This window comes from Lactuca virosa, chromosome 1 (genome assembly GCF_052849685.1).
Source record: "Lactuca virosa cultivar CGN04683 chromosome 1, Lactuca_virosa_CGN04683_v6, whole genome shotgun sequence".
NCBI classification, from domain to species: Eukaryota; Viridiplantae; Streptophyta; class Magnoliopsida; order Asterales; family Asteraceae; genus Lactuca; species Lactuca virosa.
In genome coordinates, this window is record NC_136426.1 from 193888057 (window position 1) to 193912920 (window position 24864).

At 40.6% G+C, this 24864-nt stretch overlaps 1 pseudogene; it reads right to left on the reverse strand.

The window, feature by feature from the left end:
* Nucleotides 1-554: 554 nt before the first annotated feature.
* The window catches only part of LOC145126145 (uncharacterized), a 57076-nt pseudogene continuing 32766 nt past the window's right edge, over nucleotides 555-24864 (reverse strand).

A 24864-nucleotide genomic window follows, 5' to 3' on the forward strand; every position in this document is an offset into this window, starting at 1 on the left:
ATTAGCCGTGTCAAAAAAAAATGTTACTATAAAATTAAAAGAAAATACTTAAATACTATTAAAAAAATAATATTTTTATAATATATATAATTAAACTAAGTGCTATTATATTTAGTGTCAAAAATAATAAAGTCTTAAATATGATTAAGTAAATAAAATCAAATATTATTAAATGTGATTAGGAAACTAAAAAATGGTTTTTATACAATAAACATGGTTGATATTATTTTTTTAAAATTATTAACTTTGATACTCTAGAAAAAAAAAATGCAAGCATCATATGGTTAAATCTTGAGATTTAACATCTTATTCATTGGAGATGGCTCTAAAACCTTCAGGTATACCGGCCACGAGTCGGTTCGTGGTCTACATGGTCACGATAGTGGTCCGTGCACACCACCCCGGCTTATCCTGGTCGGTCGTGGTCGTGGAGCTTCGTGCTTGGGAGAACAAGGGACAACGACGAATGCGAGAAGAGGAGAAGAAAGTAGCCGATGAACGGCTACATTTTTTAAACAACTTATTTTTTACCTAAAAATACCACATTTTTACACTCATTTCTTTACATAATTCTTTTCTTTCTATATGCACAATACAAACACAACAATTTCATATCAATCAAAAATGGATCCCAACAAAAACACCCCGCCCCCAAACTTTAAAATCGCAAACCTAATAACGCTTTTGCATTAGACACAACCCCTCGCCAATTCCCGACCATGAATCACCTCAATGTAGTTTTGTAAATTTGCTTCAAACTGGTTTCCCTATCCAACAAACAACACTTTTTCAACAACAATATCAAAGCATTCTTGGCCTTCCAACAACAAGAACTTCAACAATATCAAGCTTTCCAACAATTCCAACAACAACTCCAACCACAACCATCACAACCCCCTCATTCGCCGAATTTTTTTTCGAAAACTCAACCTTCACCATCACCTCAACCTAAAAAGAAAAAAAGGAAAAAAAAAACTGATCTGACCCAACACCACCCAAGAAAGGGTCCCATGGACAAAAGAGGAAGAAGAAAATGTAACGTCGTGGAAATTCAACCCAATTTTTCATTCTTATTTCATAAAAACATATATCATATTGTTCAACACCAATTCTTCACTTAACAAAGTTTTCAAAATCTTCACATAAAATCCAGGATCCACAGTAGCTTCTCCCAAAACATAGTGTGTGTGTGTGTGTGTGTACAATCATGCCGGTGCCTTCCCGCGGTCCTCTGAAGTACCTGAAACACATATCACATAAACGGTAAGCACGCATGCTTAGTGAGTTCCCAAAAATACCACGTACATACAACTAGCCACTCGAGGCTATAGCTCTACGAGACCTTCCGGTCAATGTGTCTCAGGGGCCTTCTGGTCCCACAATCTGAGTAGACCTTCCGGTCCTACTCTGTCGACCTTCCAGTCTGTACCATACTGACCTTCCGGTCCATATCATACTGACCTTCCGGTCCATACACTGTTGACCTTCCGGTCCATGCACTGCTGCTCAAAACATATATAACATATACATGTCACATAGCAACATATATCACATACTCGTCATAGCACATAAGACCTTCCGGTCACACATAATTACCACTCTAGGTAAGGTATAGTGAGAAGACTCACCTCGTACGTTGTCGGATAACCTCTCGTGCTCGATAACCCGACCTAGCCTCCTCCTATCAACATAATAACACTTCTAATCAATACTTTCTCTTGTCCTCCTTCCTAAGGAATGGGTAGAAGACCATTCTACCCCTCCCTGACCTCTCTTGAACCAGCTTGACCAAAACCCAAAGGTCAACTGAAGTCAGCTCTAGACAACGGTCAAACTTTGACCAAACTCGTCGAGTGCACTCGTGTGACTCGGCGAGTCCATACGTGTCCTCTTAATCCTCATAAATCCTCACTCGACTCGGCGAGTTAACCTTCCACTCGACGGGTTACCACTGGTCACGAATCGCGGGGCAACCCGACTCGACTCGTCGAGTCCCCTTATAGACTCGGCGAGTTTCCTCCATGGCAACACTCAAAAGACCTTTTGAGGTCAGATCTGTTTCTCTAACCTATAGATCTGACTTCCCAATGCTCAATAATCACGTAAAGGTCCAATATTTACACTCATACAACACACATAAGGCTTCTTTTGGTGAAATAGCTTCTAAAATGGCAACCTAGGCTCATATCTCCAAAGGAACAGCATAAAGCAAAATGGTTAGGACCCTCTGGACGTCTTAAGGTCCAGATCTAAGACTTTTTCCACATTGGGACCTCATATGCATCGTATACTATCCAAGAAAGGGTAAAGAAAACCCTAGATTCAAGGATTCTACACAAAACAGAAGGAAGGGGCGAAATACTACCTCAGAATGGAGATCCTTCCTTGGATGCCTCAGAATAACAACCTCCTTTGGTCCTTCTAGCTGAATCCCTTCACTTCCTTTGCAAAATGACACCAAAATTACTTGATTTCATCACAAGAACTCTCCCATGGATCCAATGGCGATTTAGGGTTTCTCACAGGGGATATGAGCCGCATCCAAGGTCATAAGTTCCTTTAAATAGGCTCCAACCCCGGAACTTAGGGTTTTCTCTGCCCAATACCTACTCGGCGAGTCCATACTTGGACTCGTCGAGTCCGCTCATTAAATCCACGCGGTCAACTCGACGTGACTCGGCGAGTCAGACCTACGACTCGTCGAGTCCCTCCTAAATCCTCGAAATTGAAACACGAACTATCATACCCGAAATTCCGGATGTTACAAATCTCCCCCACTTAATTTGATTTCGCCCTCGAAATCGCTTCTCGAACCACATAAATAGAAACCAAACACCCGAAAAGCACCACTAAAAGGATCTCACACCAAATCGATATCTTCCTCTATGAATACTTGAACCCGACCAGGAACTCCTGAATTCGAAACAAATCCAGCCCCTCTGCCACTAAGATATCCCTTCTGACTTCCAAATATAAACCCAACAATCGGTTACCGATCACCCATGCCATACGTACCCAACAATCTCGAATACACTTCCAAAGGTTACTCATAACATATTCCAAGTGTCTCACTGACTTCCTTCTCACATCAACTATCTCGGCCCAGTGACACACAAGTCACGAAGTTCTCTTTACCCCAACGAATACTATACTCCCAACTGAAATCATCTCACCCTCGACCTCAGCCGAAATAATAATCATTTGCCTCATGCACCTCTTGGTATCTCCCGTACTAACGAACTGACCTCACTCGGGTCTAAGATATCGGGTGACAACAATACCCCTCAACCAATAATCCACCTCAGAATCCAGAATCTCCTCTCGCCTACCCAATGTACTACCAAAGCCAAACTTAAACTCGAGAGTCTGGTCCGACCCAAAGTTGGAACCACTTGTCCCAATGAAACAATCATCTCATGACTCAACCTGAAATCCGCGCGAATACCACTTTTTTTTTCCAATTCCCTCATGATGCGACAACCACCACTCAAGTCAGAAGTTAACGATTCCCGAAAAATATGGGGACCCCAGTCTCTTTCCTGGTTCGACCGCCAGGCTCCCAAAAACTCAACTATTAGGGTTACCCTCACCCAAAACTCTTCTGCGTCGTGCTTTGATCAAAGAGTACTTCCTCATAACCACCTCTTGCTGACTCAAGAGTACTACAGTTCCCCGTGGCATCGCAAGAACCTCCCTCTGACTAGTGAGTACTACGGCTCCCCGTAGCAATCACGACAACCTCTGACTAGTGAATACTACAGCTCCCCGTAGCATCACAACAACTTCTGACTAGTGAGTACTACGGCTTCCCGTAGCATCACAACAACATCTGACTAGTGAGTACTATGGCTTCCCGTAGCATCACAACAACCTCTGACTAGTGAGTACTACGGCTTCCCGTAGCATCACAACAACCTCTGACTAGTGAGTACTACGGCTTCCCGTAGCATCACCACAACCTCTCTTTCCTGAAATCCTCATTCTTAAATAATCCCTCCTGATGTCAATACCCAAGGGCTCCTACTGGTACCGCAGATACACAATACGCCACTTGCAGTCTCAACCCAAGACTCAAAACTAATCCGAACTTCAGGTCATCATACTCGGATATCTCGGCAAATTACCACAGAACCTCATGATGTACTGCCTCAACCCCTGATCTCCTTCATCATTCACAGATACACCCATGCATTCCCTTAAAATCTCACAACAAATTTTCCTTTCATCTCACGCCACTATGGAGTATCCCAACTCTCAATTGAAACATGAAGGAATCGCCAATGACCCAGAACATGTTGACGACAATCTGAAACTTCCTTCTATATAGCTCAAAACTCATGCAAGAATACTCTTAATGACCTCGAAGTTGTTGCTTAATCAGTTCCTGCCCTTTCCCGAACCGCATAACAGCCCATACAATGAACCAGAATTCTCTCTATTGCCGGACAAATCTTACGAGCCGACCATCTCGAGTTCACCATAGTAATCTCAAAGAATTTCCTAACCACCTCAAGGTCTCCGACCAACGGCTACTTACCGTGGGGACACTCATCCGTTCTCAACATGCACTACATGCATTATCTCGCTCTACGTCTCGCCTCGACCACCAATACCCATGATCTCATGAACCTGAACTGTAGATCTCTATATCCGGATCTCTAACCGCTTTTGAACAAATCTCAGATCCCCTCAATAAAGTACCTGGTTCTCCCCCACTTAGGGTTCAGACCATCACCAATTGGCGTACTAACAATCTATCTCATAGACCGTTTCCGCCGGAAACATCACACTTACTCTTGGAAGGTGCTGTGCGATAATCTCCCCGATGGAGATTAAGCAACTCCAATATCCCGAATTTCTGATGAAATCCTCAGAAACTTCTCATCATGACTGCCTTTAATCATTTCGAATCTCATACCAATCCATTTCCAGATATCTCGACTGCCCAGTAAAAACCCTGACTCTTAGTTCGGGAATAATGAATCATCATACTCCTAATCCTTGACTCCCAAACCATCGTTCCATCCCATATGCTACAAACCCTTTACAGCCCTGCTGTAAACTCTGTCTCGCTCTGGCAGCCGAGCAAAATGCTGACCCACATCGGGTACCCTCGCCATATACTGTCAGTATTCCCCCACTAGGGTCTCGTATCGTCACCATCTGACGTTCACAGTCTATAACAGCTCCAAATCGGCTCAACCGATCCATACCTACAATGACACAAACGTCCCCCATCGCAATCGGGACCAGATCTATCGGAAACTCAGCACCGAATATCTTGAGTACACATCCTCGAATCACCCCAGTAGCATACACCGTTCGCTCATCGGCTGTAGAAACTCGTAGAGGTCGACTCATCGCTTCTCGTCGGATACTGATGTGCTGGCTAAATGCTAATGACACGAAAGATCGACTTTGTGACAACCGTCAAATTCAAGTCAAAGTCAAAGTCAAAGTCAACAAGTCAAACCGGTCAAACTTAACTAGTACTTGTATGTTAAAAAGTTACTCTATGTATGAAAATGTGTATTTGTATGTCAAAAATTCAAGTGTCTCGAAGAATCTATGTGTTAACAATGTAAAAACCCTAAAAAGGGAGTTAAACGCATCAAAACACGACTAAGGACCCTTTCGGGGACTTAAAACGATCATTAACGAAGCATAACGGGGTTCACGAACCTAGCATCACGAGATTATACGATAATAATGGCTAAGGTTAAATCTCTCCCAAATATCTCCAAGTATGTGAAATCTCTCCCAAATCTTTCCAAGTATGTGAAATCTCTCCAAGAATGTGAAATCTCTCCAAGTATGTGAAATCTCTCCCAAATCTCTCCAAGTATGTGAAATCTCTCCCAAATCTCTCTAAGTATGTGAAATCTCTCCCAAATCTCTCCAAGAATGTGAAATCTCTCCAAGAATGTGAAATCTCTCCAAGTATGTGAAATCTCTCCCAAATCTCTCTAAATATGTGAAATCTCTCCCAAATCTCTCCAAGAATGTGAAATCTCTCCAACTATGTGAAATCTCTCCCAAATCTCTCCAAGTATGTGAAATCTCTCCCAAATCTCTCCAAGTGTGTGAAATCTCTCCAAGTATGTTAAATCTCTCCCAAATCTCTCTAAGTATGTGAAATATCTCCCAAATCTCTCCAAGCATGTGAAATCTCTCCCAAATCTCTCTAAGTATGTGAAATCTCTCCAAGTATGTTAAATCTCTCCCAAATCTCTCCAAGAATGTGAAATCTCTCCAAGTAAGTGAAATCTCTCCCAAATCTCTCCAAGTATGAGAAATCTCTCCAAGTATGTGAAATCTCTCCCAAATATCTCTCAAACTTTTTATAGTCATCCGGGTCATCCCGACCCTTAACTTGGTCAAAAATCACGCAAAACGGAAAGATTTCTCGAAAAAGAGCTATATAGAACTGATACCCCTCTTAGGAGCCGAACCTCTTAGAGCCGAACCTCGCAGGTTCGGTCCCTAATGCCGGTTTTCAACTACTTTCGCCTTCTAAGCCCGTTTTTGATGTTTTTGACGGGATTTTTTCACCAAATTCATATTTTTATCATTTTTAACCCCAAAACTCTTATTTTAATTATTTTTCAAGGATTTATTAATTAAAAAACATTATTTTATAATAAGAAGAATATCCTACACCACAAGTGAGTCAAGTGTGCCCACTTGCCTCCTATGTGTCACTTTCTCATTGGTCCAACCTTATCCACATCACACAAACCAAGGCAAACATCCCTTCACCTTAGCCACTTGCTCCAGCAACCCTCCATATAAGGAAATGCCTGGGATTTCCTTGATCATTTGCTTCACCATCAAACATTATACACTTCTTAAACCATCAAGAGGGCCTCTTTTCTCTCAACTTTCAGCCACACTTTTGATGTGTTATTGAGTCATTTATTCACTTATTGGTAAGTATTTACTTCTAACTCAAGTGCTATTACATGTTTTCATAACACTCTTGGATCATCGACTCATATCTTAACACCTAAAATCGTTCTTAGGATCATCCAAAACTTCGTGTGTTCATTAAGTGATGTAGACTTGAAACTCATCATCTTCAACCTTTCCACTCTTCAAGAAATCACTCAAGGTGAGTACATACCCCTACATTTTCTAGTTTTTCTTCAGTTTTCAGGGGCGGAATACAAGTTAAAACACCAAAACATATTCAAAACTTAACTTGACAGATTACAACAGAAAAGTTGTGACCTGTTCACGAACTGTTTTACCTAATTTAAACTTAATATCTTTCAAAACTGTTTAATATGCAAGTAGTTCAGGTTTATACCTTTAAAATGACTACTTTCACATCTCAATATGATTTTTCTACGATTTATGGTGATTTTTACAAATCTGCCTATCATTTCAGAAACGAATTCAGACCAGTCTGTGATTATGAGCACTTTCACATAAGTTAGAGACTTCTAAAAATCATAATAAAAATTATGAATAAACTAGACACATTTTCTAAACTCTCAGAGTTTACGGAGTTAGTTTTCGACTTCGTATGATTTTTCTATGATGATTTCAAAACAGTGCAGAAAGGATAAAAACTAGTTACATAGTTTACCATATTAACAACACTTTGTAGTATGTTGAGCAAAGTGCATAATGATAAGTTTCTCAATGTTTGGATGCATTATTGTTAGTTTATCATTATAAACAGAAATTAGTCATTCATGTTAAGGTTTTTCCTCCATTCATTTCGAACACATATAATAAACTACATTAAGTATAGTTTATGAATTTTCGATAAAAGCATACTACATGGAAAAGGTTTTACTCTCAAAACAAATGGGTTTTTCATATACTACTTGATAAACTATAATAGTAATGGTTTATGGATTTATATCACAAATGTATTTTCATAAAAGGTGATTTCACTTCCTCCACGGAAGAGGTTTTATACTCAAAACTATATGCAAACTAGTTAACGTAAGTTATGAGACATTCTCCTTCGGGGTACTCTTAAGTACCACAGAAAATCCTGAATTATTTATAACCAGAGTCTCTTGTAGGGAGAGCGTGATAATTGTGAATAGATCTATATTGGGATTGACAACCCACACCCATGTTGCTTGCATAAGCCCGATCGGCCGATCGGGGGTGACAAATGTCATTTCGTTTCCGACGCCTGAAGAACGTCGCAGCAGGTTATTCTGTCGTAGTATGGTCATAACGACTCACATAGGGAGTTAACAATCTTTCAAGTTTACAGGAAAAATTCTACTTTGAAAAGGGGTTTTACTTCTAAATTAAACGAGTTTATGCTGATTTAAACTTGCATGTATTACTTTAAGTATGGAAAAATACTTGTATATTCTCGGTCTTGACGTGTAAGACTACATGACTTTTTATAAGGAAAATATTGGATTTTCTTTAGAAACACATTACCATTGTGAACATTATAAGTACAAAGCACACACATATTCTCTGTCTTGACATTTAAGACTACATGACTTTTTATAAGGAAAATATTGGATTTTCTTTGGAAACACATTACCATTATGAACATTATAAGTACAAAACACACATATTCTCTGTCTTGACGTTTCAGACTACATGACTTTTTATAAGGAAAATATTGGATTTTCTTTGGAAAACATATTTCTATCAAAACTACATTTCATCTAGAATTGTTAGACTTCAGCTATAATTGCTAAGTGTATATGCTAGAGTTATATAAGAATCTAGTCGCAATCGACCTAGAATTGGTGGGCCCGCCTTACTTCCTGTTCCTTGTTTGGTTGTGGACCTAGAGCAGACCCATTATATTCGACAGTTTATTTAACTTAAATTTTATATAACTTATATACATTGGGTGATTCTAGAAGGAATCTATAGGTCTTTCTAGGGTACATTATTGCATAACATAGGAGAGTTCATTTAGCGTTTAATAAAGAAAATATTGAATTTTCTGAAATTATACTCTATCGCTTTTTACAAGGAAAACGACTTCTTTCTCAAATAAAACTCTTATGAACTCACCAACTTAATTGTTGACGCGTTTTCAAACTACTTATATTCTCAGGAATTCAGTGAAACAGGAAATCAACCGCTTTTGAGGATGGGACGTTAAATCGTCAAACATTTCATTTTTGTCATCATAAGTGTAATTGATTGGAAACATGTAAACACATACTATTGTATAACTTTTTCAATTATATTTATGATGGTTGTATTTACTTTGAGCACTATTATACTCGTTGTTGTGATACTATACATGAAGTCCTCCACCCTCGGACGTTTCCGCCATCCTTGGTTTGGGGGTGTGACAGACTCGCACCCGAGTCCAATAACACCAAAACAGGTACGGAATTCACAAGAATAGTACCAGCCACAACATTAGGCGCTGTGCGGACCTCCTTCCGATGTCATCTATAAGGCTCTCCCTCATGCCTTTGATGCATCGGCCTTCGCTGGCCGACCCTTAGTAGCTCGGGTAGCAGCAGGGGCAGATCCCTGTAACAGCTGCGAACACTCGGCCCTCCGGTGGCCAGTCTGGTTGCAATGAAAGCAAACCATGAATCCCTTGGGGAAATCCTTGGCTATATGCCCCTCCTTGCCACATTTGTAGCAAGCACCTGCTCGACAAACTCCATCATGTCCCTTACTGCACTTCCCACAAGTGCGGCCCTTCTGGCCTCCAGATCTCGTATCAGCGGGCTTAGCCCGCTTGGCTGCCGGCTGTACCTGTACCGGTCGTCTGTCCTTCCTCTGAGACTCGGCCTCCTCCCTGGCCTGAGTCTCTAGCTCAATCTCCCTCTTCCGGGTAATTTACCTGGAGCTCAGCAAATATCCGGTATGTCGAGTTCGCCACAAACTCCCGAATGTCCCTCCTCAGAATGCTCAAATACCGACTCATGTGTGCCTGCTCAGACGACACATGCTCAGGGCAAAACAACGCCCTCTCGTGGAACATCCGTGTAATCACAATCACAGACTCCGTTCCCTGCTTGAGGGACAAGAACTCCTGTGCCAACCGTTCCCTCTCCACCGGGGGAACATACTCGTCTTTGAACATGGTGGTGAACCTCTCCGAGGTCACCTCTGAGATCTCTGCAAGAGTGAAGTTTGCCGTCACAAACTTCCACCAATCCTTCGCTCTCAAGCGGAGCTGGTTCAGCGCGAACCGTACCCTCAGATGCTCCGGACACGAATAGGTGTAGAAGCATCCCTTAATATCAGAAATCCATCTCATCGCAGCAATCGGGTCCTGAGTCCCATCAAACTCTGGTGGCTTCGTGTTGCTAAACTCTCGGTACAGCAACGAGTCACCCCCCGTGTGGCCTAGCAGCTGCGACAGCTGCGGTGGCTGCAGCAGCAGCAGCCTCCGTAACAGCAGTGTATCGCTCATCGAACGTCTCAATCAACGTGGTCTTAATAGACCCAAACATCTCCGGCATGGCCTCTCGTATAGCTGCGGCCACCTCGTCATGAATCATCCTGCGAATCTCGTCATCGCTGACTCCGCTGCTCTCTGGTGTGTGACGTGTACCCATCATGATGTCTCACAACATAAACGAAATCAGAGACTCGTTCAAGTATACTCGTACTCGATCACCCAATCCTACTTGTTCCTGGGAATGCTAAGGATTCTTACTTGGACTGCTCACTGATCCGGTGTTTGCAGTAGTACAGGCCCTATACTACCTTCCACACCACATCAGTATTCACCCCAAGTCCTCCTCCTAAGATTCCAGATCACAATTACTCTACATCTTATCACACACAGGCCACTTTCCAGTAAACCTCTCGTAAGCTCCTCTCTGCTACCTACTCACTCTCGAAGTAACTCATAGTAGCAATAACTCCTAGGCTAAGGTATCACAAATCAGGCCACTCTAGTCCTAGATATGAATACCTAGCCAACTCTCTAGCATGCATAACATATCACATAACATCTCATAACATATAACGTAAGGGTATTTTGGGAAATCACCGTTCGGGCGCTGGCTTATTGTACACACTGCTCTTCTCCGCTTTCTTGAAAATCTTTTACTTATCTTAGAAAACTGTTTCTTTTGAAAACTTTTCTCAAATCCTCAGTTTGAGTTCAGATATGGCCGAAGGTGTATCCGAATCCCTCAAACCAAGGCTCTGATACCAACTTGTAACGTCGTGGAAATTCAAACCAATTTTTCATTCTTATTTCATAAAAAATATATCATATTGTTCAACACCAATTATTCACTTAACAAAGTTTTCAAAATCTTCACATAAAATCCAGGATCCACAGTAGCTTCTCCCAAAACATAGTGTGTGTGTGTGTGTACAATCATGTCGGTGCCTTCCCGCGGTCCTCTGAAGTACCTGAAACACATATCACATAAACGGTAAGCACGCATGCTTAGTTAGTTCCCCAAAACACCACGTACATACAACTAGCCACTCGAGGCTATAGTTCTACGAGACCTTCCGGTCAATGTGTCTCAGGGGCCTTCTGGTCCCACAATCTGAGTAGACCTTCCGGTCCTACTCTGTCGACCTTAAGGTCCATACCATACTGACCTTCCGGTCCATATCATACTGACCTTCCGGTCCATACACTGTTGACCTTCCGGTCCATGCACTGCTGCTCAAAACATACATAACATATACATGTCACATAGCAACATATATCACATACTCGTCATAGCACATAAGACCTTCCGGTCACACATAATTACCACTCCAGGTAAAGTATAGTGAGAAGACTCACCTCGTACGATGTCGGATAACCTCTCGTGCTCGCTAACCTGACCTAGCCTCCTCCTATCAACATAATAACACTTCTACTCAATACTTTCTTTTGTCCTCCTTCCTAAGGAATGGGTAGAAGACCATTCTACCCCTCCCTGACGTGACAACCCGGAACTTTTATCTCGCACACTTAGTTAATTCGATCTAAGTGAAACTGGTTTTGTTGACTTCTTGTACTGTCTGAGGGTTCGTTTATGTGACAACCCGAAAAAAAAATTAAAATTTTTGCCTTGCAAAGCTCAGCCAGTCAAGTCAACTGAGTGTCAGACTCATTCCTACTATCATTTAGCCTCATTTGGAGTCCGTTTAAAGGTCCAAAGGTGAGTACATTCAAGCATGGAACATAGAAATGGATCGCGTACGCTTCTAGCAACAAAATCGGGCCTTACACTCCAACATCAGGAGTGTACGGCCGCATACTGGGTGTGCGGCCGCACACCCCTCTCCTGGCAGCACACTCACGTGTATAAAGGAGGGGCTTGGCCTTCATTCATCCCTTTTCTCTCTCTAAGGCTTAAAACTCAATTTCTCTCTCAACTATCATCCTATTTTGAACCTTCTCGAGCTTCCGAATCGTAAGTACTCTTCCCTTATGCTTGAATCTTGTTAAGAACACTAGATTAAGTCCTTAAAAATGCCTAGAACTCAAGAACACAAGGTGTGTGCGGCCGCACACACTCATGTGGCCTTACACCCCTCAAAAACCCTCAAAACACCCTTCAAACACCCCTAAAGGCTTCCATATTGTAAGTACCATTCCCCAAGCTTGTTGCTTACTATATATGAGCCTTAGAAAACGTCCAAAACATGTTCATCAAGGTGTGTGTGGCCGCACACACTCATGTGACCACACACCCCTTTGTTTGGTGCTTTAGGGCTTCCAAAGTGCCTTTCTAGCTTCAATACTTGATGAGCATCCGTCCTACAAGCCTCCCCACCATTTGGAAAACATTTTGTGCACACTTTACCATGAGTGTGCGGCCACACACTCCCCTGGCCGCACACCCATGGCCGCACACTCCTCAAAGTGGCCGTACACTCCCTTAATTTGAATCATATGTGATTCCAACACTTGGTCAAAGTGTTTCCTAGTCCCGTGAGGTGTTTTCTTGCATTTGTTTGCTTCCAAGCACTATATTTATGCCAATATATGTGATTATATGTTATTTAGGACTCGTTAAGTCTCGGGAATTCATTCGTGGAACTTCTCATCCTTACGCGCGTATTCGTTTGAATCACCCACCTCAGGTGAGTTCATACCCCGTAATGAATCTTTTAACTGTTTTCAATGTTTTAAGGGGGGGGGGGGGGGAATACAAGTTGAACATAATGTTAATTGTGTAATTGTTTGTTATAAACTTTTTCAAAAGGATTACTTATGTCATTTATAAGTTGCCAAAAACATTTCAAAAAATCTTTTAAAGTTATGTTACTTTATAATTTCACAAAGCTCCGTTTCTAAAGTACTGGCATAACTTAGTAGATAAAAGAGACTTTTCAATATCAGTTCAAGGAAAACATTAGTAAACTATAATAGGTATAGTTTAAAAATCCGTTTCATGTTAGATACAATACACAATAATATAAAGAGAACCCACTATAAAGAGAAACAGGGAGGAATGCACCATACTAAGTACCGGGGAAAAATCACGTTAATATATCTCGCCGGGTTTGCATTGACACTGGTGTGATTTCACGTACTAGGACTAGCAGACGCGAGATAATAAATCTAATAATATATCTTGCCGGGTTTGCATTGACACTGGTGCGATTTCACGTACTAGGACTAGCAAACGCGAGATGATAAATCTAATAATATATCTTGCCGGGTTTGCATTGACACTGGTGCGATTTCACGTACTAGGACTAGTGGACGCGAGATAATAAATCTAATAATATATCTTGTCGGGTTTGCATTGACACTGGTGCGATTTCACGTACTAGGACTAGCAGACGCGAGATAATAAATCTAATAATATATCTTGCCGGGTTTTGCATTGACACTGGTGCGATTTCACGTACCAGGACTAGCAGGCACGAGGTGATAAAACTATCATAATATATCTTCCTAGTTATATACTAGTTCACATTTAAACCTTTTATTAACCGACTTAGGACTAAAGGCTACTTTAGACTCCCCGAGGTGTATCGTTCATTTAATAGTACCTGGAGTCTGTATTTTATTACTTTATAACCAGCTGTGTCATTGCTGAGGTAAAACATTATTTTTCCCTATTACATTTACTTGTGATCTTCTCACATATTCATTAATGTATAAGCTATATTTAGTTAAAGACAGGCTCACTTGGGAAAATACCTACTAAAACAAGGAAAGAACACCCATAACATGTGTGCTCTCCGCTTCATTTCCTGTTCCTTGTTTGGTTGTGGGCTTGGAGCAGATTCACCCAGTCTACTATCTATTCGATTCTAGATATATATGTCCAGTATACATTGAGTCATCATGAGGGTACCAGGTATGGGTCAAGTTATAGGACACAAAGTCAATGCATAGTTTTTCTAGTTCGGAATATGCTTTTCCAAATCAGAACTCTGGGTATGCAAAGCTAGAAACTTACCAGTTAAAGGTTTAATCCATTGTATTAAACCGATATAAACTTAAAGGACCTTATGTGATTAACTCTATAATACTTTAGTTTATACATCACGGATATATATATATATATATATATATATATATATATATATATATATATATATATCATTAATATCCAATAGGTAGTTGGATGTGTGCTTTCCGCCTTAGTTCCTGTTCCTTGTTTGGTTGTGGGCTTAGGGCAGATTCACCCAACTAACTCTCTATTCAATATTAGATCATATATAGCCAGTATAAACTAAGTGATTATAGGAGTAATCACTGTGGTCACCATTTTATTACAGGAAATAAGAGTTTTCCTTAAAGAATCTTTTCATTAAATATAAAGGAACCATTACAATTAACTCCATGAGTAACAAGTGAATACACCGGGGTTATATACTACAATGATCAAACAAACAATGGGATGTGCGCTTTCCGCCTTAGAACAGATGTGCTCAATCGATTGTTTGTTTACTCTGAGTTGTTTATCACTTGTATACATTTAGTACTCATAGAAAGGATTGTAGAATCATTTTGCGTATCTTTCACCAAAGTAGAAAATATAGGATTTTCTAAGAGGAACTGGCGAACTTTTCTAAACAGAATTTACGACTTATTTATATCACTAAAATCTTATGAACTCACCAGCTTAATTGCTGATAAACTCTTTCAAATAACTTGTATTCTCAGGAGCCTAGTAGACAGGTATTCGTGCTGGGAACTCAGAAGATGGAGCATTATAGCTTCACGTATTGATTGTTATTTGCTTATGTATTCTATATTTTGTGAACACACTTTGTAAACACCTTCTTTCTAATGAAATGGTTGTTCATTACTTTGCTTACTATGATGCATGTCTTGTGATACTAAACATGACGTCCTCCACCCCAGAACTTTTCTGCCGTTCCGGTTTTGGGGTGTGACAGATTGGTATCAGAGCATTGTTTATAGTGAACTAAGTATATCAACCAATAAAATATATACAACTATAAATACAATGGGGCTTAAGTGCTCTGTATAATGGTATATTTTAAGAGTATAACGGTAAGTTATAAAAATATACCTACTTGCTTATACATGTACATGCTAGACCAAGTATCACAAGAAGAACATAACTAAAAGTATTTAAAGGTTGAACACTGTCGTCAAACCTGAACAGTTATGTAATCATAGCTAGGATCAATATAGCCTGATTAACTATATTCATTCGAGATGTGACCGACATGTGTTTGGGAGTGATGTGGTGTTGCAACAATCTTCAATCTTACCGAATACTAAGTCAAGAGAATACTAGAACAAGTACATTTGAGTTAGAATACTATCGGAGTATTCTATGATACTATAACGCGATAACAAATTTGAAACAAACCAAGTAGATTACATTAAAATACTATATGAGTATTTTAGGCACTATATAAACAACTTATGTGATAACTTAAAAGACCCTTACGGATAGATCTATAATCTTGCAATGTATACTTTCAAAGTTATATATAATTGGGAATCCATAGACTTAGAATTTGTGATCTACGCTCCACTACCTGTTCCTTGTTTGGTTGTGGTTCTGGAGTAGGATCACTTATTCGAAGGTCTATTTAATCTTAAGTTATATCCAACTTGTATACATTGTACAATTGTAGGAGGACTTTGTAAGGATCACCCCATAAAGTTACCTTAAACCTCATAGATTCTTTAGTCACTTCCATTCTCGCACGACGAACCTAGATAGATGTAACCACTTCCTCATAGTAGACAACAGAAGAATCCAGGAGGAACAAGAGCAAGTTCAGGAGAAGTTTTCAAAGAAGGATCAACCGAAGTAACCAAAACGTCTTATGCGTCACACTAATAAATAATAATCTTGTTGACCTAATGAGCAAGTGGGAACACTGCTCACATTATGTGTTAGGATTATTTTTCTTACATGCAACTGGTATCAGTTATTCAGGTAACAGATATTCATTCGAGGATAGTCATTTCAAATTCATAAAGAGTTTATTAGGCATAAAATCTTTTATGAATTGTTTCTAGAACCCTGGGGAAGTCAGGACTCGATACACTCAGAACTGGGATAACCTTGTCTTTTCAGTTTTTGGTTTATGTCCACTGCTATAGACTTATCCCATCTCATCTTTGTATTCTTTTAGCAAAGATGCCTCCTCGCAAATTGAACAGACGTACTGTTCAGATAACTCCAACTCAACCGCCACTACCCTCACCACAGTTCGACCTAGCTGCTTTTCAGGCAGCGGTAACAGCAGCAACAACATCCGCCCTAACCCAAATCTGCGCAAGTGGTACCAGTGGATCTGGTGACAATGCTCACCTAAACAACCACGGAGATACCCACGAACACCCAAGGGAATGTTCGTATAAAGACTTCATGAAATGCAAACCCATTTCCTTCGACGGGAATGGTGGAGTCATCATTCTGATGCAATGGTTCGAGAGAACAGAGTCGGTCCTCGAAATCTGTTCGTGCCCCGAAGGGAGCAAGGTGAAGTTTGCTGCCTGCACCTTTTTTGGCAGAGCCTTAACATGGTGGAATGGCCATGTTAAGTCACCAACATTATCAGTGGCAAACTCTATGGGCTGGGAAAACTTGAAGGAAAGGATGATGAGAGAGTACTGCTCAAGGGACGAAGTACAAAAGCTAGAACAAGAGCTATAGGATCTCAGGATGGTTGGCTCAGACGTAGTAGCCTACACCGATAGGTTTAGCGACTTGGCAGCACTATGCCCCGGGATGGTTACCCCGGAGAGCAAGAAGATAGAAAGATACATCTGGGGTCTAACTGCCCCGACCCAAGGAAATGTGTTGTCTTCTAAACCAGCCACATTCGATAGTGCCAAACGCCTGGCCCAGCTACTCATTGACCATGAAGTCCATCATGACGTAGACGTCCTGGTTCCCGAGCCGTCAAGGGAAGAGGACTATGGACAGAAGTCAGAGAACAAGGGAAAGAAGAAGCGAACAACACAGGACACCCCGCAGGAGGAACGAACGAGTACTATGTACACTGCCACAACACCTGCTACTCCAGCACATGCCAGTCGATATGCTGGAACCCTTCCGAAATGTGGGAAGTGCAACTATCACCACCACGGAAAGTGCCGGAAAATGCAGTGTCTGAACTGCCACAGAAAGGGGCACACAGTCCGTTTCTGCAGGGCACCGGCTCGACCGATCTCCCAAGTCCCCGGAGTTGAAGAGAACCAAGCCTGCTATGGCTGTGGCGAGACTGGACACTACCAGGAAGACTGCCCGATAGCAAAGATCTCAGGCGCGGATGGAGGAATTCTAATGATCACCGCAGGGGAATCGACCTCGGAGTCGCCTTCGAGCGGCGGTACGTTTTCGACATAATAATTGCCTTGGAAATTAAATTATACTTATATATAAGATTTGAAACTTGGGGATAACATTTAAAAGTAGTTATAATAACTCGCTTATTGAAATAAGTCACAGCATTAAAAAGAACTAAGAGATCCGTTCTGAGAAGCTATGATGGCTTAGTATGTACATTTAGGGTTGTGCATAGCTAAGATTTTGCAGACGTAAAGTGAGTGATTTCGCCTTAATTCCTGTTCCTTGTCTAGTTGTGGATTTGAGGCAGAGTTACTCAGTTGACCGTCCAATTTATCTTAAATATTCGCAACTTGTATATTCCAGGCGATCGTAGTGGTACCAAGGAGGATCACAGTTCAAAGTATCAATACCAGTTTTCAAAAACACTTTCATTTGTATGTATGCGCACATCGCGGTACGATACGTAGAAGTGTTAACATCAAGAGGAAAATAGAGAACATTTCAAAAACATTTACGAAGAGTACATTTTCGAGCACACTAGGGAAGTACATCATCGTATAACAAACGTTTCTTTCAAATCGGCCAAAACTTTGTTCAGTAAAGAGTCCGTTACTATCATTCGTCATGAGTTGGCGTGAGCCTCATCACACTAAGTTCATATGTTACTATCACATCGACCGTCAAGTTCACGAAACCTTCGTCATTCGTAACGACAGTCTGATCTAGTCCACAATTTTGCCTTCATATTCTAAACCTCGAAGTACTCGTGCGAAGAGTACTTTGTCTTCAGAAACCTTGCCGCCGTATGTTCCACAGAGCTTTCCGGAATACCACTCGTCCAGCGGACCAAGTTCAAGCACAGAGGCTGAGGACGAATACCGCTCACCTATCACTATTTAGTTTATACACGAGGGTGGTATGTGATTATGATTACACAGATCTAGTATGTGTGTTTCCGCCCTATCTCCTGTTCCTTGTCTGGTTGTGGACCTGGGGCAGAATCACACATCCGACCGTCTAACTAATCCTAATCATATACGACTTGTATACGTGAAATAATGATAGATGGACCGAGTATGAATCCTATCATGGACAGTAAGGCAAAGTTGCCAGGTCTACGAGTGAGTATCCTACCAACCAGAGGAGCACAACCCCAGTAGTACGGCTAAGAGAGCTAATTTTGGGACGAAATTGCCTCTAACGGGGGGATGATGTGACAACCCGAAAAAAAATTTAAAATTTTTGCCTTGCAAAGCTCATCCAGTCAAGTCAACTGAGTGTCAGACTCATTCCTACTATCATTTAGCCTCGTTTGGAGTCCGTTTAAAGGTCCAAAGGTGAGTACATTCAAGCATGGAACATAGAAATGGATCGCGTACGCTTCTAGCAACAAAACCGGGCCTTACACTCCAACATCAGGAGTGTACGGCCGCACACTGGGTGTGCGGCCGCACACCCCTCTCCTGGCAGCACACTCACATGTATAAAGGAGGGGCTTGGCCTTCATTCATCCCTTTTCTCTCTCCAAGGCTTAAAACTCAATTTCTCTCTCAACTATCATCCGATTTTGAACCTTCTCGAGCTTCCGAATCGTAAGTACTCTTCCCTTATGCTTGAATCTTGTTAAGAACACTAGATTAAGTCCTTAAAAATGCCCAGAACTCAAGAACACAAGGTGTGTGCGGCCGCACACACTCATGTGGCCGTACACCCCTCAAAAACCCTCAAAACAACCTTCAAACACCCCTAAAGGCTTCCATATTGTAAGTACCATTCCCCAAGCTTGTTGCTTACTAGATATGAGCCTTAGAAAACGTCCAAAACATGTTCATCAAGGTGTGTGCAGCTGCACACACTCATGTGACCGCACACCCCTTTGTTTGGTGCTTTAGGGCTTCCAAAGTGCCTTTCTAGCTTCAACACTTGATGAGCATCCGTCCTACAAGCCTCCCCACCATTTGGAAAGCATTTTGTGCACACTTTACCATGAGTGTGCGGCCACACACTCCCCTGGCCGCACACCCATGGCCGCACACTCCTCAAAGTGGCCGTACACTCCCTTAATTTGAATCATATGTGATTCCAACACTTGGTCAAAGTGTTTCCTAGTCCCGTGAGGTGTTTTCTTGCATTTGTTTGCTTCCAAGCACTATATTTATGCCAATATATGTGATTATATGTTATTTAGGACTCGTTAAGTCTCGGGACTTCATTCGTGGAACTTCTCATCCTTACGCGCGTATTCGTTTGAATCACCCACCTCAGGTGAGTTCATACCCCGTAATGAATCTTTTAACTGTTTTCAATGTTTTAAGGGGGGGGGGAATACAAGTTGAACATAATGTTAATTGTGTAATTGTTTGTTATAAACTTTTTCAAAAGGATTACTTATGTCATTTATAAGTTGCCAAAAACATTTCAAAAAATCTTTTAAAGTTATGTTACTTTATAATTTCACAAAGCTCCGTTTCTAAAGTACTGGCATAACTTAGTAGATAAAAGAGACTTTTCAATATCAGTTCAAGGAAAACATTAGTAAACTATAATAGGTATAGTTTAAAAATCCGATTCATGCTAGATTCAATACACAATAATATAAAGAGAACCCACTATAAAGAGAAACAGGGAGGAATGCACCATACTAAGTACCGGGGAAAAATCACGTTAATATATCTCGCCGGGTTTGCATTGACACTGGTGTGATTTCACGTACTAGGACTAGCAGACGCGAGATGATCAATCTAATAATATATCTTGCCGGGTTTGCATTGACACTGGTGCGATTTCACGTACTAGGACTAGCAAACGCGAGATGATAAATCTAATAATATATCTTGCCGGGTTTGCATTGACACTGGTGCGATTTCACGTACTAGGACTAGTGGACGCGAGATAATAAATCTAATAATATATCTTGTCGGGTTTGCATTGACACTGGTGTGATTTCACGTACTAGGACTAGCAGACGCGAGATAATAAATCTAATAATATATCTTGCCGGGTTTTGCATTGACACTGGTGCGATTTCACGTACCAGGACTAGCAGGCACGAGGTGATAAAACTATCATAATATATCTTCCTAGTTATATACTAGTTCACATTTAAACCTTTTATTAACCGACTTAGGACTAAAGGCTACTTTAGACTCCCCGAGGTGTATCGTTCATTTAATACTACCCGGAGTCTGTATTTTATTACTTTATAACCAGCTGTGTCATTGCTGAGGTAAAACATTATTTTTCCCTATTACATTTACTTGTGATCTTCTCACATATTCATTAATGTATAAACTATATTTAGTTAAAGACAAGCTCACTTGGGAAAATACCTACTAAAACAAGGAAAGAACACCCATAACATGTGTGCTCTCCGCTTCATTTCCTGTTCCTTGTTTGGTTGTGGGCTTGGAGCAGATTCACCCAGTCTACTATCTATTCGATTCTAGATATATATGTCCAGTATACATTGAGTCATCATGAGGGTACCAGGTATGGGTCAAGTTATAGGACACAAAGTCAATGCATAGTTTTTCTAGTTCGGAATATGCTTTTCCAAATCAGAACTCTGGGTATGCAAAGCTAGAAACTTACCAGTTAAAGGTTTAATCCATTGTATTAAACCGATATAAACTTAAAGGACCTTATGTGATTAACTCTATAATACTTTAGTTTATACATCACGGATATATATATATATATATATATATATATATATATATATCATTAATATCCAATAGGTAGTTGGATGTGTGCTTTCCGCCTTAGTTCCTGTTCCTTGTTTGGTTGTGGGCTTAGGGCAGATTCACCCAACTAACTCTCTATTCAATATTAGATCATATATAGCCAGTATAAACTAAGTGATTATAGGAGTAATCACTGTGGTCACCATTTTATTACAGGAAATAAGAGTTTTCCTTAAAGAATCTTTTCATTAAATATAAAGGAACCATTACAATTAACTCCATGAGTAACAAGTGAATACACCGGGGTTATATACTACAATGATCAAACAAACAATGGGATGTGCGCTTTCCGCCTTAGAGCAGATGCGCTCAATCGATTGTTTGTTTACTCTGAGTTGTTTATCACTTGTATACATTTAGTACTCATAGAAAGGATTGTAGAATCATTTTGCGTATCTTTCACCAAAGTAGAAAATATAGGATTTTCTAAGAGGAACTGGCGAACTTTTCTAAACAGAATTTACGACTTATTTATATCACTAAAATCTTATGAACTCACCAGCTTAATTGCTGATAAACTCTTTCAAATAACTTGTATTCTCAGGAGCCTAGTAGACAGGTATTCGTGCTGGGAACTCAGAAGATGGAGCATTATAGCTTCACGTATTAATTGTTATTTGCTTATGTATTCTATATTTTGTGAACACACTTTGTAAACACCTTCTTTCTAATGAAATGGTTGTTCATTACTTTGCTTACTATGATGCATGTCTTGTGATACTAAACATGACGTCCTCCACCCCAGAACTTTTCTGCCGTTCCGGTTTTGGGGTGTGACAGATTGGTATCAGAGCATTGTTTATAGTGAACTAAGTATATCAACCAATAAAATATATACAACTATAAATACAATGGGGCTTAAGTGCTCTGTATAATGGTATATTTTAAGAGTATAACGGTAAGTTATAAAAATATACCTACTTGCTTATACATGTACATGCTAGACCAAGTATCACAAGAAGAACATAACTAAAAGTATTTAAAGGTTGAACACTGTCGTCAAACCTGAACAGTTATGTAATCATAGCTAGGATCAATATAGCCTGATTAACTATATTCATTCGAGATGTGACCGACATGTGTTTGGGAGTGATGTGGTGTTGCAACAATCTTCAATCTTACCGAATACTAAGTCAAGAGAATACTAGAACAAGTACATTTGAGTTAGAATACTATCGGAGTATTCTATGATACTATAACGCGATAACAAATTTGAAACAAACCAAGTAGATTACATTAAAATACTATATGAGTATTTTAGGCACTATATAAACAACTTATGTGATAACTTAAAAGACCCTTACGGATAGATCTATAATCTTGCAATGTATACTTTCAAAGTTATATATAATTGGGAATCCATAGACTTAGAATTTGTGATCTACGCTCCACTACCTGTTCCTTGTTTGGTTGTGGTTCTGGAGTAGGATCACTTATTCGAAGGTCTATTTAATCTTAAGTTATATCCAACTTGTATACATTGTACAATTGTAGGAGGACTTTGTAAGGATCACCCCATAAAGTTACCTTAAACCTCATAGATTCTTTAGTCACTTCCATTCTCGCACGACGAACCTAGATAGATGTAACCACTTCCTCATAGTAGACAACAGAAGAATCCAGGAGGAACAAGAGCAAGTTCATGAGAAGTTTTCAAAGAAGGATCAACCGAAGTAACCAAAACATCTTATGCGTCACATTAATAAATAATAATCTTGTTGACCTAATGAGCAAGTGGGAACACTGCTCACATTATGTGTTAGGATTATTTTTCTTACATGCAACTGGTATCAGTTATTCAAGTAACAGATATTCATTCAAGGATAGTCATTTCAAATTCATAAAGAGTTTATTAGGCATAAACTCTTTTATGAATTGTTTCTAGAACCCTGGGGAAGTCAGGACTCGATACACTCAGAACTGGGATAACCTTGTCTTTTCAGTTTTTGGTTTATGTCCACTGCTATAGACTTATCCCATCTCATCTTTGCATTCTTTTAGCAAAGATGCCTCCTCGCAAATTGAACAGACGTACTGTTCAGATAACTCCAACTCAACCGCCACTACCCTCACCACAGTTCGACCTAGCTGCTTTTCAGGCAGCGGTAACAGCAGCAACGACAGCCGCCCTAACCTAAATCCGCGCAAGTGGTACCAGTGGATCTGGTGACAGTGCTCACCTAAACAACCACGGAGATACCCACGAACACCCAAGAGAATATTCGTATAAAGACTTCATGAAATGCAAACTCAGTTCCTTCGACGGGAATGGTGGAGTCATCATTCTGATGCAATGGTTCGAGAGAACAGAGTCGGTCTTTGAAATCTGTTCGTGCCCCGAAGGGAGCAAGGTGAAGTTTGCTGCCTGCACCTTTTTCGGCAGAGCCTTAACATGGTGGAATGGCCATGTTAAGTCACCAACATTATCAGTGGCAAACTCTATGGGCTGGGAAAACTTGAAGGAAAGGATGATGAGAGAGTACTGCTCAAGGGACGAAGTACAAAAGCTAGAACAAGAGCTATAGGATCTCAGGATGGTTGGCTCAGACGTAGTAGCCTACACCGATAGGTTTAGCGACTTGGCAGCACTATGCCCCGGGATGGTTACCCCGGAGAGCAAGAAGATAGAAAGATACATCTGGGGTCTAACTGCCCCGACCCAAGGAAATGTGTTGTCTTCTAAACCAGCCACATTCGATAGTGCCAAACGCCTGGCCCAGCTACTCATTCACCATGAAGTCCATCATGACGTAGACGTCCTGGTTCCCGAGCCATCAAGGGAAGAGGACTATGGACAGAAGTCAGAGAACAAGGGAAAGAAGAAGCGAACAACACAGGACACCCCGCAGGAGGAACGAACGAGTACTATGTACACTGCCACAACACCTGCTACTCCAGCACATGCCAGTCGATATGCTGGAACCCTTCCGAAATGTGGGAAGTGCAACTATCACCACCACGGAAAGTGCCGGAAAATGCAGTGTCTGAACTGCCACAGAAAGGGGCACATAGCTAAGATTTTGCAGACGTAAAGTGAGTGATTTCGCCTTAATTCCTGTTCCTTGTCTGGTTGTGGATTTGAGGCAGAGTTACTCAGTTGACCGTCCAATTTATCTTAAATATTCGCAACTTGTATATTCCAGGCGATCGTAGTGGTACCAAGGAGGATCACAGTTCAAAGTATCAATACCAGTTTTCAAAAACACTTTCATTTGTATGTATGCGCACATCGCGGTACGATACGTAGAAGTGTTAACATCAAGAGGAAAATAGAGAACATTTCAAAAACATTTACGAAGAGTACATTTTCGAGCACACTAGGGAAGTACATCATCGTATAACAAACGTTTCTTTCAAATCGGCCAAAACTTTGTTCAGTAAAGAGTCCGTTACTATCATTCGTCATGAGTTGGCGTGAGCCTCATCACACTAAGTTCATATGTTACTAT